The sequence below is a fragment of the Halichoerus grypus genome, chromosome 5, assembly GCF_964656455.1.
Source record: "Halichoerus grypus chromosome 5, mHalGry1.hap1.1, whole genome shotgun sequence".
NCBI classification, from domain to species: domain Eukaryota; kingdom Metazoa; phylum Chordata; class Mammalia; order Carnivora; family Phocidae; genus Halichoerus; species Halichoerus grypus.
The window spans coordinates 54,270,380-54,289,046 of NC_135716.1; the positions used below are offsets into that span (position 1 = coordinate 54,270,380).

Consider the following 18,667-nt stretch of genomic DNA (forward strand, 5'->3'; position numbering starts at 1 on the left):
AAGCCTCTATTCATATTCATAATCATCAGGCAAATCAAGGAGCTGATTTGCTTAGAATTAGTAACTCCTTTTTTCTTCACTTCCTTTATTTTTTTTAAAGATTTTATTTATTTATTTGTTTGACAGAGAGAGAGACAGCGAGAGAAGGAACACAAGCAGGGGGAGTGGGAGAGGGATTTGCAGGCTTCCTTCCTGCTGAGCAGGGAGACCGATGCGGGGTTCGATCCCAGGACCCTGGGATCATGACCCGAGGTGAAGGCAGACGCTTAACAACTGAGCCACCCAGGCTCTTAACGAAGAAAGGAACATCTGACAAGAAAAAATAAAATCCTTCTTTTGTTAAAAAAGATGGAATGTTAGAAAATTAATTTATTTTTCACAAATAATGACCACTACTAAATATTGACCCATGTATATTAAACAGTCTTCTTTTGCTATCTGATTCTAAATATGAAATGCATCCATGTTCAGGAATCATTTCAAAGCAAATGTGTTTTGGGTTTTTTTTTTTTTTTTTTTTTTGGTGACTGAATAACCATAATGAGTCCTAAGATCAATCTGTTTTAATTTACATAACTGCTAAATATAAAATAAAATTTAGAGGTCTTTTCACTTTTTCATTTTAATGTTGTAAGGAGACAAAGAAAACTGTGCTTTCTATCATATTATAGTTTTGCTCAACTCCTGATGCCAAAATCCTTGACAGGTAGTATTATCTATCTGTGTCATTTCAGAACCTCCTTACATACCAGTCCCATTAAAAAAAAAAAAAAAAAATCAATAGCCTTAGGAGACCTTTCAAGGAAGTCATTGCTATTGATTCATTTCTCAAATACGATCCAATTTAGCAATAAAATGTGTCGAACTTTATAGCTTCTTCTCAGTGCATTAACTTTGGATGTCTTTTCCTAGATGACAGAGATAGCTTCTATACAAACACACATGGATAGGGGCACCTGGGTGGCTCAGTCGTTGGGCGTCTGCCTTCGGCTCAGGTCATGATCCCAGGGTCCTGGGATCGAGCCCCACATCAGGCTCCCTGCTCAGCAGGAAGCCTACTTCTCCCTCTCCCCCTGCTTGTGTTCCCTCTCTCTCTGTGTCTCTCTGTCAAATAAATAAATAAAATCTTAAAAAAAAAACAAAACACACATGGATACACACACACATATCATTTGGCCTACTTTCCATCTGTCATTCCACACTGAATTTTCCTTGCCATTCACCAACACCAAGGCCAGTTTATCAAACTCCTTTTCCCTGCTAGCTAGTTTGTGTTCAGGAAACAGGGAGCAATTTTTGTGTACTCTTTAAGTTAATCTACATCTTATTTATGAACTACGAAGAAATTATTTTTATTTACTGGCGTCTTGATCCTTATACAATTACTTCTAATTACATATGGCTTGCAGGACTAGCTTTATGATTGGAGATATACAAGAAAGATCCAATGCCTAAAAATGCTTAACAGATGCTTGACAGTCAATGCGCACCCCTTTACCTCCACACTTCATCCCTTTAGCTTAAATCTTCCTTCTCCATTGAAATTCAAATACCCATTGTACCTTAAGATCTTAGTCATTTTTTCCTTAGCCAGAATGATCCAAAAGCAAATTTTGATGATGTGTAGGAGGGAAGAGAACTCGAGGGCATAAGGTTTCTGCAGAGGGTATTAGGTAACAGAGGGGACAGAATGGTAGACTCACAGGGGAAAGACTCAGAAAGTGGAGCTTGATGAAACTTAAGCAAACATTGTAGTTTTGCCTCAGGTCTATTCTCATTAGTTAGACAAGGAGGTTTTGAAGGTGACTACTACTCCTGCATAAGAGTTTGCTTGAAAAGCATTGCTTATAAAATACTGTGTGCCCCTGTATATTACAGAATGTATAATATAATTCAAACTGCAAGAAACAGGCACATTCCCACATGGCCTTGGCCATGCACCATTTTGTAGCCTGCCTACTTTGAGCATCAGAAAGTGCCTTGTAGAAATCTGGTTGATCTTATTTTAAACTTCTCACTTCTCAAATTGAAACAATTTTTATTTAAAAATTAGGCTCTTTAAAAGAGCACAAAAAGACTGTAAAATTATTCATTGACAAGAACCAAATGTTTACTACTGTAATATATTGTGTACAATTTATTGACTGTTTCTCCTACGTATATATTTATGTAGTCCATAATCTAAAATTTTCAATAGGTATAACTACAATATGATTCTGGTGTCAACCATAAAATCCTCTCTTACAAAGCTGGTGAAATCCTTTGCTACAAAAAATACGTCTCTATCTTATATTATTGTTTCTGTATTGGTGGTATCCATATTTCCCAGCAGGTTACTTTTCAACCTAGTAAACTTCTTCCAAGTCACTTCCTTGAATCATGGATGGAATACAAATTGCAGAGAATTCTCCATTTTTGTTTATAATTTTACAAATTTCAACTGAAGGTGCAAAGTCTTCATTGATGATTTCTGTAGCTTTCTCTCCTCCTAAACTTGTCAATATTAAGTTTCCGGATTTAAATATGTGATGCTTTTCTAATGTGTTCTCTGTTATAAGCTCTCTATTCCTTTAGAACTAATAGTAGAAGTGGTATTTTCATGGGAAGAAAAGAGTCGCATCTCTACTACTTTGCTTTCAATACTTTGGGACTACATCCTCAGTTGCATAATAGAAAACCTGGCCTGGCATCAACTGGTGGGATTAAAAACCACTGTTTCACTTCCTTGCAATTAAAATATTTACATCAACTTCTCTTTGTTTTGAAAATGGCACATAGGACCCAGTGTGGGTGTGGCCCATGAATCTTCTGTGACTCATATCTTAGACTTGTTGCTTACAACTTCTTTATAAATAAATTTACCAATTACTGGGGGCCAGGTTTGGTTACTGCTGTTGGTTCTCAACAGTTTAATATTATGAGGCATCTCTTGAAATTATTTCTTTGCTATGTCTGTAAAGGAACTCTCCCATATCCGCCCCCCCTCCCCCCCGCAACTCTTGTATTCTGCTGCCTATTTAAACTTAGTATCTGTATGTAAATAGTCCACCGCGTTTCTTTTGATGATGCACTGGCTATTTTCCAAGATTTTGTTGTTGACCTTGTCTGACTGTTTAAGGATGACCTTTTGGTGATGATATAAAACTTCTTAAGAAAAGTAGACAGATAGGCTCATCTAGCCCTCTTCTAAAAACTGAAAAAAAGCCAGTTGTTTTAAAACAGAATGGCTGCGGCATATTTCACCTGCACCTGCATGTTTTAAGCTTCCAGAACTAAAAATTAGCTCTGTAACATATAATCACACACAAAGAAAAAGCAAAAAGGAAATCAGTAATGAAAATTTTCTGCTAGATACGTGAACAGTATTGATGGATAGGCCTGCTACTTTTAATATTCTCATAAAGACCGATTAACCAAATTCAATAAAACAACCACTTTTTCCATGAGAAGAATTAATGGACACGGACATCAGGAGTATTAGACCTGGCAAGAATTTTGGAGGTCTCCTTTTATAGAGGAGGAAGATGAGGTCTAGAATGGTTAAGTGACTTGTTGAAAGCAAGGACAGGACTAGGATCAGAGTTGGGATTTTCTGCCTCCCCATTCAGGAGACCTGAGCTTATTCTTTGACTGAATTTGCTGAGTGTTTATGCACTTACATCAAGAAAGCCCACGTATACCAGATTTGTTTTCATTGTTATTAGCAGAAGCAAGTCAGTAATTTTACAGGTAGTATAGTATAAAATTAGCCCAGTCAGTCAAACTAGTCAAAAATTAGTCAATTTAATATTCCCAAAGAGACAGTGCTTTGTAGGTTCTTTTTTAAAAAACTGGAAATGAGAATTAGATAATGTATGTTTGCATATGTGTGTATGTTCAAATTTAAAAGATAAGAATATAATTTTTGAGTTTTTTATTGTCTAGTTATATATGATGACAAAAAAATAGAACACTTGTAGTTTAATCAAATATACTTGGAGTGTTTACTTATTTTTGAAGCACCTTTATATATCTCTATAGTTTTAATGATAATTAATGGGACACTGTTAAAATATTATGTATTTTCAAGCTAACCCTGATAAAAAAATATTTTTTAAGTATCCTAAATTATGTGAAGACTAGAAGTACTGTTGCTGTATCTACTCTACAGAAAGTAGTTGATGTTTAGCCCTTAAATAATGCTGCACCAATATCAGGAAACAATTCTTAGATTAAAAAACTCATTCTCCCCGTGACGTATTATCTTTTCACAAAAGTTTAGTTCAAAGAATTTGCCTTTTTAAGGTTTCAATCACTTTTCAACATTGTTTCCATGCATTTTCTTGTTAAGGTTGCCTGATCCTGTTGCTAAGCAACCTTGCATTCTTATTGGGGCATGATGATGTAGTAATAATTATTTTAAATATACCCATTTGTATATAGTTTATTTAAGAATATCCTGATACTTTTGTCTAAGAGGCTTTTGTGTAAGAGGCTGTGTAAGAGGATTCTTCATTGCAATTCAAAGTTCTATAGGAATATAAGTGATAGAATAGCGTTTTCCAGAAGACTTGGAAGAATGCCAACAGTACACTGGAAAAGCACTAGATCTTACTTCCTACCAGTATGCTTTTTTCTAGAAAAGGGTAAAATCAGTGAGATGACAAGTTAAGGGATTCACCAAAGGATTTCAAAGAAACATAAAGAAGATGTTCCTTTTACTGACTAGCTTAAATTATTGTTTTCCTTCTTACCCCAAATTCCGAATAAAAACTGTAAATCCATATTATTTTGAAAAATAAGTTCCATATAAGCCTGACATGAGTATAATTGAATTTGATCAGACTTTCAGATCAAACTGAATTGTTAATTAAATTCCCTTCGCCTGTTTGCTTTTGTCCCAGACCTCCCTCTTCAGTTCAGTAATATCCAGATGGGACTGGCATCAGTAGCCTTACTATTTCCTGCCTGATATGTAGGGAGATGTAAGGGGACTACCAGCACATCTCTAGCACATAGTGAGAGCTAATATATAGCATTCCCAATGTGTATCTGAAAAAAACAAAAAAGGCTGTTCCTTTAAACAATCTTTTTCAGTGATAATAGAATCAAAGAAACAAAGATATTCTGTTACTGAAGAATCATGGAGAACGTCCTAAGTACAAGAGAAGAACTCCACTAATGACAACCCAGTAATGCAGAGCTGACAGAGCTGCCAAGAGACAGTCTCCTGTGGTGAAACCACTTTCGCAAGTTCGGAAGGTACCCCAAACATCATCTGTTTTCTTTATAACCTTCCTTGTCTCTAGCATTTAATGATACATCTAATACTGTATTAATTCTATTTCTATTTTGGGGATGATCCCTTCTTAAGGGTATGATCTAATATACAAAGTTTAGAATGTTGATTATTTGCCCCTTCTTCTAAAACTTTAAACTATTACAATTTAAGTTTATAATTATGTGGCCACTCTAGATGTCAGTCTCCTTACTTATAAAGTGGGGCTTGCAATGCTTTCCTTTCCTTTCAAAGGATTAAATCTGATATGCTAGGGGCGCCTGGGTGGCTCAGTCGTTAAGCGTCTGCCTTCGGCTCAGTCATGATCCCGGAGTCCTGGGATCGAGCCCCGCATCGGCCTCCCTGCTCATCGGGAAGTCTGCTCTCCCTCTCCCACTCCCCCTGCTTGTGTTCCCTCTCTTGCTGTCTCTGTCAGGTGAATGGATAAAATCTTAAAAAAAAAAAAAATCTGGTATGCTAGCATGGTATCTACCATATAGAGAACATTCAATGTGAACTCCCTTTCCTATTATTATCTTCACTGTGTGTGGCCCACTTCTAGTTTTCTAAGATTTATTGGAAGAGTTCATACCTTCTAGGAATACATGGTCTCTGATCATATTCCCTTACCAAACTAAAGGCTCTTAATTCTTTTGTAATTCCCACATTCTTATTTTCCAGCTCAGCTACCTTTTTCTGAAATTTTCAGAATTCGGTTTAATTTAGCAGGTGTCAATTGAGGTACTATAAGGTGGGGGGCATTACAGTAGGTCCTGAGATTACAAATGTAAACAGGATCCCTGTCCTCATGAAGTTTGTAGTCTAGTGTCAACAGTAATAAAGAGATAAAAAATTGCAATTAGACCTGATAAATTCTGATATTGGCCAGACTGTGCCCCTGTGAGAACACATAAGTGAAACATCTAAATCAGATTAGGGAGAATGGGAGATCAACAGAGCTTCCTCTTCTTACAGGCTTTTGTCTAGAGTTGGCAAACAGATCTGTATCGGCGTTCCAGGTTGAGGTTGACCAACCAGCCAGCCTTACGTTCCTCTCAGCACGACTGACTTTAGGCAGTTTTCTTCCCGACTACAGGCCCCTACCTCTCCTTACTTCAAGCATTTGCATTAGAAAACTTGCAACTGGAAATTCTTTCTCTGTCCCTTTGAGATGTAAATCTCTTCCAACCTCTTGATAGTTTTACAACCAAGGAGTATCTTTCTCAGTGACCTGGGAGCCAAGTGTTTGAAACATAAACAAGAAAGATAGCACCCCCATTCTCTGTGGGACGGTAAGAGTCTACCTCAGTAAGTGCCAGTTAGAAAACACAGATGGCGTATTTGCCACTGACCAATCTCCCTGCTTGGTGTCTTCCAGTACTAGTCCACTAGTTCGCCCCAGCACTGAAAAACTCTCCTGCCTTTTGTTTCAGCAGCGTTGAGTCCAATATCTCCCCTATTGCAGCAGTCTTGAATAAATTTTCCCTTGCCTGTTTAATTCTGCCCTTTGATAGGATGCATCTAGGTTTTGTACAAGGAGGAAAAGCTGATTTTTACCCAGTAATCTACTTACTGATGTCTAGCACTTAGTCAATCTTTGTAATTGCTGATTAAAATAAGCCCATCATGTCAATCAATGTCTAGAGGGCTCTAAACTCTCGCCAGCAATAAATGAAGCCCCAGAGGTCACTACCTTCTACTGTAACCAGAATTATTTTCCCAAAAATATATTTCTTTACACCTATGCACAAGATGTGCCTTTGCTTCAAAGAGACTGTGAGTAAGCTAAAATATTCACTCTTCCTAGTAGCTGTATACTCATTCTTTTGGTATTTCAGTGATTCAAAGGATCGGAATCATGAGCAAACTTGGGAGCGATTCATCATTCACCATCAATAAATTACTCAGCAAGGACTCTACCTGCTGTACTCTCCATGAAACTCACTATAGGATCAACTGAGGCACTGACCTCTCATACATGACTGAGAAAGTTTCAGATAATTGATGGTTTTAGCCAAAGTTTTGAATTTTAAAATGGATGGAAATTTCTAAATCAATCATAATAAATTATAAATCATCTTCAACAAAGATTGCATAATTAAATTTTCTAACAATTGCTGTAGAAATTAAGCTTAAATTTAAATTTAATTTTAAAGTAAAAATATTTACTGCATTGTGATACCTTTTTATCATTATAAAATTTATAAAAACCAAAATTTTTTCCTAATGTGCACATTGCTATACCAGCTTTTTCTCTTTCCAAAAAAAGTGTTACAAATTTAGTTTAAGGGCATACCATACAACATACGGTACCTTAGAATTAAAGAAATATGGGAGAATGATTCTGATTACCTCCCCATGCTATGTGAAAATTAATTACTCCAAACTTTCTTGGACAGTTTTCTTTTTTTTTAAGATTTATTTATTTATTTGAGAGAGAGTGTGTGTGTGAGCAGGGGGAGGGGCAGAGGAAGAGGGAGAGATAGTCCCAAGTGGACTCTGCACTAAGCACAGAGCCTGACTCGGGGCTCAGGTCTCATGACTCTGAGATCACAACCTGAGCTGAAACCAAGAGTCAGTCACTTAACTGAGTGAGCCAGCCAGGGCCCCTCTTGGACAGTTTTTTTAAAAGATGCCAGTGTGGGGCGCCTGGGTGGTTTCAGTCGTTCGTTAAGCATCTGCCTTCAGCTCAGGTCATGATCCCAGGGTCCTGGGATCAAGCCACAAATTGGGCTCTCTGCCCCACAGGAAGCCTGCTTCTCCCTCTCCCGCTCCCCCTGCTTGTGTTTCCTCTCTCGTTGTGTCTCTCTCTGTCAGATAAATAAATAAAATCTTAAAAAAAAAAAAAGATGCCAGTCATCTAACTCACACAAACAGCCCTAAACATGTATCTTTCTTGTTGGGGAAAAGGCTTGGTGTAAATAAGTGGTAATTAAAGTTAGTGTGTTAATTTATGTTGTTATAATTTACAATACAGTAGAAATGTAGTTTTAATATAAAGATGTATATCTTTTTCAAATATATGGGACTTTTACTACATTAATGAGTTGAGTATATCTTATAATCATACCTTTGCTTTTATAATATGTTGTGATGCAGAATCTTCGGTGGGAAACATATCCCATGAATTATAATAGTACCATTAGTGGAAAATGCAATATTATTTTAATATATAATAGCATGAAACTAGGACAGATTTTCAGCAAAAGAAGGGAGTTGCATATATTTGGCCTTTATTGTCAGGCCTATTTCTCGTTGGTAATTGCCCCGTCTTTATGTACACGTTACAGTGCAGTTCTCTTACGGAAACCCAGCATTCTTTGCTCTGTAATCTTTTCTTCCTACAAAATACTTGGCAAACATAGCTATTAGCTCGATGTGAAGTGGTTGTATATATCAAAATTTCTTCACAAGCTCACTTAACCAAGGTACCAAATAATTTATCCAGAATCCAAATCAAATCAGTTGAAGAGCTAAGTGTACAAAAAAATCCCATAACACCCTAGATTCCAGTGAGGTGTAGTTTTTATTAATTTTATATCACTTAGCAAGCTCAGGTTGTGTCTTTATTTTTTTTTTAATTTTTAATTTATTTATTTGAGATAGAAAGAGATAGCATGAGCTGGAGGGAGAGAGAGAGGGAGAGAGAATCTCAAGCAGACTCCACGCTGAGGGCAGAGCCCAACATGGGGCTCAATCCCAAAACTGGAAGATCATGACCTGAGCCGAAACTGAGAGTTGGCCATTTAACCACTGAGCCACCCAGGTGCCTCCAGATTGGGTCTTTATGTTGAGTTTCTTTAACTAACAAATGCTTAAGAACACACTTTAAATGCCATTACACCACGAGACCAGGATAGGAAATGCATTAGGAATATAGCCAAAGGGGAAAAAAAATCACTCACATATGCTCAGTTTTCTGCTGAAGGGAGAATCTCGGCTCCATAACAAGGTTATTAATATGTTACATATTTCTGATAGAAAGTTCTTATCTTTTGAGAAGGAGCATTAAACATATTTATGCAGTTTAATCCTTCTTGAGATACACCTTTAGAAATAATACTTTGTTACTTTGTTATAATTGTTTGAGAAACTTAAGCTATTTCATAGCTATTGCTCTCAGTATTCAGGTAAGATACTTATGAAAACATTTTATTAATAATTTTATAAAGATATTTAACAACAATTTAGTATTAGAATTTTAGAAAAGAAAATAGGCCAATAAAGGTGGTTTTATTCTCCTGGTTGAAACTGTAGAAATGAAAATTCTGAAGTTAAGTAAATTGGACAAAGTATGTTGCTGTTTAGGAAGTTAAAGAAACTAAATTAAGACGTCCCCCGTTCTTTTATCACATTTTATAAATCCATTCAGATTAATCTGGAAAACTTCATCAGGAGGTTTACTAATATTTGAAGGTAGACATTTTTTTTATTGTCTGGCTGATTTTTAAAAGAGTGACTAGGGCAAGATTATATAAATCAAATTGGCGCAAACAACATCCTGGCTAGTCCACGTCAGTCACTTTCCTCAATTTCAAGGTTATTAATTACTCAACTTATCTTATGACTTTAATTTTAGAAAGCCTCAAATTAGCAGCAAGTTTTATCTGAGTCAAAGCAGTAGGGGGTCTACGGAATGATTTGTTAGGTTAATTTCTCCTCAATCGAAATGTAGATGATTAAGATACATATTAATTTACTATAGAGAAGTCACATATTTTTCAGTGAATAAAGTCTTCCCTTCTCTGTTCCCGATGGACATTTGTGTGCAAAACTTAACAATATTGGTTCAGCTCCTTTTTTTTTTTTTTTTTCTGATTATAAACATCAGTATGAGTGGTGATTAGCTGCATGACTAACTGGACAGGAAGCTCCTCAAACATTTTTTAACTCACTAGCAATCTTTTATATCAAGCAGCAGCTCACTAAGTAAGTGTTGAATGAATGAGTGGACAGATCCCATTCATACGCTATCATAACTAACTACTTCTTTAAAAATCTGAGGTTTAATTTTGTGGTCAAGTACTGAAAAATGGAAATAGAAGTCAGTACTTCCATTTATTTATAACGCGACCTCTCTCCTCAGTAGATGGTTAAAAAGGTTAGTTTTACCGGTGGCCTCAGAAAACATACTAAATGCGTTAGAAGAACCGAGATATTTATGACATATATTTAATTGGTTTGGGAATGGAGTGGACAGGTATTAGTTCTAAAGACAATCTGGTGCCAGTTTCAGTGATGCAGCCTAAACTGCACATGTTTCAAACTCAGCCCCACACCTTGTTAATTTTGGCTCACTTAATATGCTTCCTGATGCTGCCACACAGGCCCTTATTTTGAAATAATAGGTGATTTAACTATGTATATGTGGGTTTTTTTTTTAATGTTACATAGAAAGCTAGACTCAACATTTTATAGGTGGTATGAGAAATATGAAACTTGGGGTAAATTGTTATTTATGATAAACCCAGATTTACATAAGTTTACATCAACTGAAAAAAATGCTAATTAATATTATGCTCTTTAATGTAATTACTGACAATCTCTTCCTCCTTAACTATATGGCCCTATACCCAGGGTACTTATTTGTGCAAGATGCCAAAGTTATCACCACTGGAGTATGCCATCAGAAAGACAGATGTTCCAAGTGAAGTCAAGTAACCTCATGGTTTTAGCATGATCAAAAAATTAGTAGTTTTAGTACATTAGTTGCCATACAAAGCCATGGATTTCATTAGCTATTCAGGAATCCTTCAAAACACCACATGGCCAGTAGGCTGGGCCAGCTTTTGCAAACTACAGCAAACCAGTCTTCATAAAATAATCTAAGGGGCATTCTTGATCTAAACCCAAACAGAATGGGATTAAATATATAAATCCTTTCAGGAAGCTTGTACGTGGAAAAGATCTGTCACTTAGGATGGCCAATTCAGCTGAACAAGTGAGGCAATGAGACTGATAGAATACACCCTTTCCAAGGAAAAAGTTATAACAATTTCTATTGATGGTGACAGTATTTCCATAGGCCTCTGTTTCCAGGAGGTTATATACAGTATCACAGAAAAACACTGAAAACACATAATTGAGTCTTTATAAAGAATCAGAAAAATACATAAAATTTCTCTTGACAAGAAGAACGAAGCTTTTTAATTAAGAATAACCATTATTATCATTACAGAATTGTATTAGTATTAATATTTTATTATAAAATAAATTATATTCAGGGAAGACAGATTGGCATCACATCAGCATTACATCACTAAAACGTAATCAGTACACAAAATGTGCTAAGCCTAAACTAAGGATTCTCACTTTTGATCTTAAGATTATGGCAGTTTGGGGCGCTGGGGTGGCTTAGTCGTTAAGCGTCTGCCTTCAGCTCAGGTCATGATCCCGAGGTCCTGGGATCGAGCCCCACATCGGGCTCCCTGCTCCTCGGGAAGCCTGCTTCTCCCTCTCCCACTCCCCCTGCTTGTGTTCCCTCTCTTGCTGTCTCTCTCTGTCAAATAAATAAATAAAATTTTTAAAAAAAGGTTATGGCAGTTTATCACAATTTTTCAGTAAAACTCATTCTCATACTTATTGTATCTCACTCTATCAGAACTATTTCAAAAGGGATCTTGTTAGTCATCTCCATAAAGAAAAAATCCAAGTCATGCCTTTTCTATGAAATCTTTGGAAGTTGCTATGACAATGGTATTTTAGCTTAGCTCACAATTCATGTTCTTTAGTTCTTACCCAAAGTAACCTGGTTCTGCTTGCTAGGTATCATCTTCTAAACTTCCAAAAGATAGTCCCAAAAGTTTGCTCCAGAGATTGGGATTGGGAAACAACAGCATTATTAAATGCTGAACTTTAGGGGTGCCTGGGTGGCTCAGTTGGTTAAGCATCTGCCTTTGGCTCAGGTCATGATCCCAGGGTCCTGGGATTGAGACCCACATCGGGCTCCCTGCTCAGCAGGGAGCCGCTTCTCCCTCTCCGTCTGCCCCCTGCTTCTGCTCTCTCTCTCTCACTGTCAAATAAATAAATAAAATCTTAAAAAAAAATAAAATAAAAAATTTTCAAAAAATTGCTGAACTTCAAAAAAATCATTTCTACATATAAACTACCAAAACTGAAACAGGAAGAAATAGAAGACCTGAACAAACTGATAACCAGCAAAGAAACTGAATCAGTAATCAAAAATCTCCCAAGAAACAAGAATCCAGGGCTGGATGGCTTCTCAGGGGAATTCTACCAAACATTTAAAAAAGAATTAATACCTATTCTTCTGAAACTGTTCCAAAAGATAGAAATGGGAGGAAAACTTCCAAACTCATTCTATGAGGCCAGCATTACCTGTCCCAAAACCAGACAAAGACCCCACTACAGACCAATATCCCTGATGAACATGCATGCAAAAATTCTCACCAAAATATTAGCTAATAGGATCCAACTATACATTAAAAGGATTATTCATCATGACCAGTGGGATTTATTCCTGGGTTGCAGGGGTGGTTCAACATCTACAAATCAATCACTGTGATGCACCACATTAATAAAGAAAAGATAAGAACCATGATTCTCTCAATAGATGGAGAAAAAGCATCTGGACAAAATACAGCATCCTTTACTGATTAAAAAAAAAACACAAACAAAAACAAAACCTTGGGGTGCTTGGGTGGCTCAGTCGGTTGGGCAGCTGCCTTTGGCTTGGGTCATGATCCTGGGGTCCTGGGATCGAGCCCCGCGTCTGGCTCCCTGCTCGGCGGAGAGCCTGCTTCTCTCTCTCCCTCTGCCTGCCACTCTGCCTACTTGTGCTCTCTCTCTGTGTCAAATAAATAAATAAATAAATAAAAATCTTAAAAAAAAAAAAAAAACCTCCACAATATAGGGATAGAGGGAATGTTGAGGTATCTCAACATTAGAAAGGCCATATATGAAAGACTCACAACAAATATCATCAAAGGGGAAAAGCTCTCAGCTTTCTCAGCTCTTAGCTGAACCTTTTCCCCTATGGTAGGGAACACGACAGGGATGTCCATTCTCACCACTGTTGTTCAACATAGTACTGGAAGTCCTAGCCTCAGCAATCAGACAACAAAAAGAATTAAAAGGCATCCAAATCAGCAAAGAAGTCAAACTTTCACTCTTCGCAGACGACATGATACTCTATGTAGAAAACCCGGAAGACTCCACCAAAAAATTGCTAGAACTGATAAAGTAATTCAGCAAAGTTGAAGGATATAAAAACCAATGTACAGAAGCTTGTTGCATTTCTATATAGTAACAATGAAGCAGCAGAAAGAGAAATCAGGAATTGATCCCATTTACAGTTGCACCCAAAACCATAAGATACCTAGGAATAAATCTAACCGAAGAGGCAAAGAATCTGTACTCAGAAAACTACAGAATACTCAGGAAAGAAATTGAGGAAGACATAAAGAAATGGAAAAACATTCCATGCTCATGGACTGGAAGAACAAACACTGTTAAAATGTCTATGCTACCCAAAGCAATTGACAGATTCAATGCAATCTCTATCAAAATACTGACAGCATTTTTCAAAGCTAGAACAAACAATTCTAAAGTTTGTATGGAACCAGAAAAGCCCCTGAATAGCCAAAGTAATGTTGAAAAAGAAAACAAAAGGGGCTCCTTGGTGTCTTAGTCAGGTAAGCATCTGCCTTCGGCTCAGGTCATGATCTCAGGGTCCTGGGATCAAGCCCCGCTTGGGGCTCCCTGCTCAGCTGGGAGTCTGCTTCTCCCTCTCCCTCTGCCCCTCCCCACCCCCGTTCATGCGCTGGTGTCCCCCCCTTAAAATAAAGAAATAAAATCTTAAAAAAAAAAAAAAAGGAAAAAAACCAAAGCTGGAGGCATCAAAATTTCAGACTTCAAGCTGTATTACAAGGCTGTAATCATCAAGACGGTATGGTACTGGCACAAAAACAGACACATAGAGCACCTGGGTGGCTCAGTTGGTTGGGTGACTGCCTTCGGCTCAGGTCATGATCCTGGAGTCCCAGGATCGAGTTCCATGTCGGGCTCCATGCATGGAGTCAGCTTCTCCCTCTGACCCTCCCCCCTCTTGTGCTCTCTCTCTCACTCTTTCTCTCTCTCAAATAAATAAATAAAATCTTAAAAACAAACAAACAAATATACAGATCAATGGAACAGAATAGAGAACCCAGAAATGGACCCTCAACTCTATGGTCAACTAATCTCCAACAAAGCAGGAAAGAATATCCAATGGAAAAAAGACAGTCTCTTCAACAAATGGTGTTGGGAAAATTGGACAGCCACATGCAGAAGAATGAAACTGGACCACTTTCTTACACCATACACAAAGATAAACTCAAAATGGATGAAAGACCTAAATGTGAAGCAGGTATTCATCAAAATCCTAGAGGAGAGCACAGGCAGCAACCTCTTTGACCTTGGCCTCAGCAACTTCTTGCTTAGACACATCTCCAGAGGCAAGGGAAACAAAAGCAAAAATGAACTATTGGGACTTCATCAGGATAAATAGCTTTTGCACAGCAAAGGAAACAAACAACAAAACTAAAAGGCAGCCTATGGAATGGGAGAAGATATTCACAAATGATATATCAGATAAAAGGCTAATATCCAAAAATCTATAAAGAACTTATCAAACTCAACACCCAAAAAACAAAGAATCCAGTCAAGAAATGGGCAGAAGACATGAACAGACATTTCTCCAAAGACATCCAAATGGCTACCAGACACATGAAAAAATGCTCAATATCATTCAGCATCGGGGAAATACAAATCAAAACCACAAAGAGATACCACCTCACACCAGTAAGAATGGCCAAAATTAACAACTAAGGAAACGACAGATGTTGGCAAGGATGTGGAGAAAGGAGAACCATCTTACACTGTTGGTGGGGAACTCAAACTGGTGCAGCCACTCTGGAAAACACTATGGAGGTTCCTCAAAAAGTTAAAAATAGAACTACCCTACAACCCAGCAATTGCACTACTAGGGATTTATCCAAAGGATACAAACATAGTGATTCGAACAGGCACATGCACCCCAGTGTTTATAGCAGCAATGTCCACAATAGCCAAACTAAGAAAAAAGCCCAGATGTCCATTGACAGAGTAATGGATGGAGAAGATGTAGTGTGTACACACACACACACACACACACACACACACACACACACACACAATGGACTATTACTCAGGCATCAAAAAGAATGAAATCTTGCCATTTGCAATGACGTGGATAGAACTAGAGTGTATTATGCTAGGTGAAATAAGTCAGTAAGAGAAAGACAAATACCATATGACTTCACTCATATGTGGAATTTAAGAAACAAAACAGATAAACATATGGGGAAGGGAAGGAAAAATAAAATAAGATAAAAATGGAGAGGGGAGGCAAACCATGTGTTTGTTCTTAACTAAGAGTAGTTCTTAACTACAGAAAACAAACTGAGGGTTGCTGGTGCGGAGGAGGGTGGGGGGATGGGGTAATTGGGTGATGGGTACTAAGGAGGGCATTTGGTGTAACAAGCAGTGGGTGTTATATACAACTAATGAATCAATAAATTCTACCCCTGAAACTAATAATATATGTTAACTAAATTAAATTTAAATGAAAAATTTTTTAAAATCATTTCTATTTTGGGCACCCTAGTTTAGCTATCTTCGTTTTGCATAGTCCCTTTTTTTTAAACAACGATACACATTTTTACATGGTCACAATTATAGCAAACATACAGTCTTCCTTTATCCCTTCCACTATTTTCAATAGTGAAAGTATTTTCCATATATATGGTTTGGGGGATTATTTTAATATTAAAGAATATATGACATTTAGTGGCTATAATCCACATTTAATTTAATAAGTTCCCTATTAGTAGCTATTTAATTTGTGATCACACCCCCCTTTTTACAGATAAATTCACAAGTAATATTATTATGAATATGCATTTTTCTCCTAAGGAATTATTTCTTTAGTACAATCTAATAAGAGTGAGACAAGGGTTATGATTTGTTCGGCTTGCATTTATAGTATTTACAAAAATGTAAAATTGAATGTGTTTAGGTGAGGGATATACGGTATCCTGTTTCCACTGCCTTCCCTCAGGCCACACTGCACATATACATTACTTGGGTGACCCTTGAAAGCATTCAAATTTTTGACTCCTGGAGTAGGGGGTCAAAGGTATAAGTATTTTTATAACTTTCAATAACTATTATCATTTAACTCCTCAAAACCAATTACACCTATTTTTTGTTTTATTTTATTTTTTTAAGTAAACTGTATGCTGAATGTGGGGCTTGAACTCAACCCTGAGATCAAGAGTTGCATGCTCTACCAACTAAGCCAGACAAGTACCCCCCAATTATACCTATATTTCAATATCGCCAACTTTCATCCATTTGAATGCTTTCTACACGCTAGATGCTGTGTAGGCATTGGGTACACAACGATGAAATAAGACAATGAACAGGGAGTTACAATAAGGTGTGATATAATAGATGTTGGAATAGGGTACGAGGGGAACTCATCATGAGAAGGGTAGAAACCAGCCTTCCCCAAATAGAGTCATTATTGGGAAAGGGATAGCAGGCAGATGAAATATAGAGGAAGGAGAATTCCATGCAAAGAGAGTACTACATAAAATGGCCTAGAAAATATAAAGCAAAGCATTTCTTAAGTATTATGAGAATGTAGAAAGTGAGGTTAGTGTTGAAAGACATGAATATATATATATGTATATAAAACACATATACGTATATATACATATATAAATATGTATATACATATATATATATTTACCTAAAGATGGTGTCATTTAATATTTTTTGTCTAATGTGTTAACACATTATAATGATGTTTTTAATATGCACTGCATCTGAGAACATCAAATTCCTGGCAAAATGAAAAGTGGCACAAAGATTAGGAAACTCACTAGCACTTGAAAGAAGACAGGCTTGTGTGGTTTGACAGCAGCATGGGCCTATGTGTAGAAGAGGAGTTGATGGAACTGTAGCAATAGGTGGGAACAGTTGAAGTATCTGAAGTGCCAGGCTAAGGAGTGTATTTTGGATTTCTCAACGGTCAATGAAATGACAGAGAGATGTCAGAGGAAACAAAATCATAATGAAAGTTAACACTGGCTCTCTTAATTAAGCTAAATTCAGAATATTCTGGTTTTAGCACTGGAAAACAATCTCCAGGTAATCGAAGGAGAAAAACCACATCCATTAAGAGATTCTCTCATTCTGATTATCACTGGCATCCCCCATGCCAGCCTCTAGGCCTAAACTATAACACTTCTGTGAAGGTATAGACAAAATAAAAACATCTTGTTTTGTTTCACTTTAGTGCAAATGATAATAGAAGAAACATCAAAAGAATTTATGAAATGATAAGAGAGAATAACTGGGAAACAGGGAGTGTGAGAAATATATAAAGAGTCTGGTTTACAAAGAACTAGTTTATTCTTTATAAATAATTGATAGCCTAGAGTCCATGGAACTTTACACTGGACTCCAAGCATCTGTTAACCTATGAAATAATATGTAAGACATTGTGTGCATTTGTATAGTCTATGTATAAAGGATGGAAAAGGACCTTTACAAATAGAAAAGAAATTCTTGCTGTTGTTTATTATGCAAGCCAAAAGCAGATGGGGCAATTTGGCAGAAACAATACTATAAGGGATATAAACAATTTGGTCCAAGTACACAGCTCTCAGGTTTGTGTTGAAAGAGTTGTGTTACATTATTTAAAAGTAAATTTTAGAATGTCTGGAACAAGAGTTCTTTCCCCAGTGTTCAAGACACAGAGGGTTTCTGACAATCTCTTTGAAATCACACTGAAAATTCTGTGCACATGTATATGTGTATATACATTTTCTGAAAAGTCATTAAAAGGTTCAAAAGCCCTTCAATGGCACTTTCTCATTCCATTTCTGTGCTGGGTCTCCCATTTCTGAAGGTAGAAATTCCAGCTTCTGAGACCTAAATCAGCAGGTGGTGAGAGACCCCTCTCCAACATTCTGCATCTTTGAAGTGTCCTTAAGCAAAGCAAGTAGCCATCTAATTATGCACATCATTACTGTATTTTAGAAGATTAACAGATGGGGAAGAAATGGTCAGTAAGTAGACAAGAGACTATTATAAGGGCCAAGGTGAAAAGTAACAGAATTTAAATGACGATGGTTATGAGTGGGGATACAAAAGTAAGGATGGGAAGGAGAGATAACTTGGTATTTGGTACTGTTAAAAAAGAACACCCCCCAAATCAAGTCACTTGGGCTAAGCCCTATGTCAGTAAACCTAGACTTAATATCTACCTAATCTAACTGCAGTTTCAACCTCTCCTAGAAATATAATCTTAACCAGTCAGTCTGAAATTTCCTGGTCAGCACTAGTGAGGTAATCCACCCT

General features: G+C 36.9%; 1 protein-coding gene and 1 long non-coding RNA gene across 3 annotated transcripts in view; one reads left to right on the forward strand and one right to left on the reverse strand.

The window, feature by feature from the left end:
• The window catches only part of LOC118547441 (uncharacterized), a 110,457-nt gene extending 103,106 nt beyond the window's left edge, over positions 1-7,351 (forward strand). The window contains exons 4-5 of the long non-coding RNA XR_004923090.2: positions 5,077-5,241; positions 7,096-7,351. This is a non-coding gene — a long non-coding RNA (uncharacterized LOC118547441). The remainder of the gene's footprint in view (positions 1-5,076; positions 5,242-7,095) is intronic.
• PKIA (cAMP-dependent protein kinase inhibitor alpha) overlaps positions 1-18,667 on the reverse strand; it is a 105,549-nt gene that overhangs the window by 60,338 nt on the left and 26,544 nt on the right. The window lies entirely within an intron of this gene.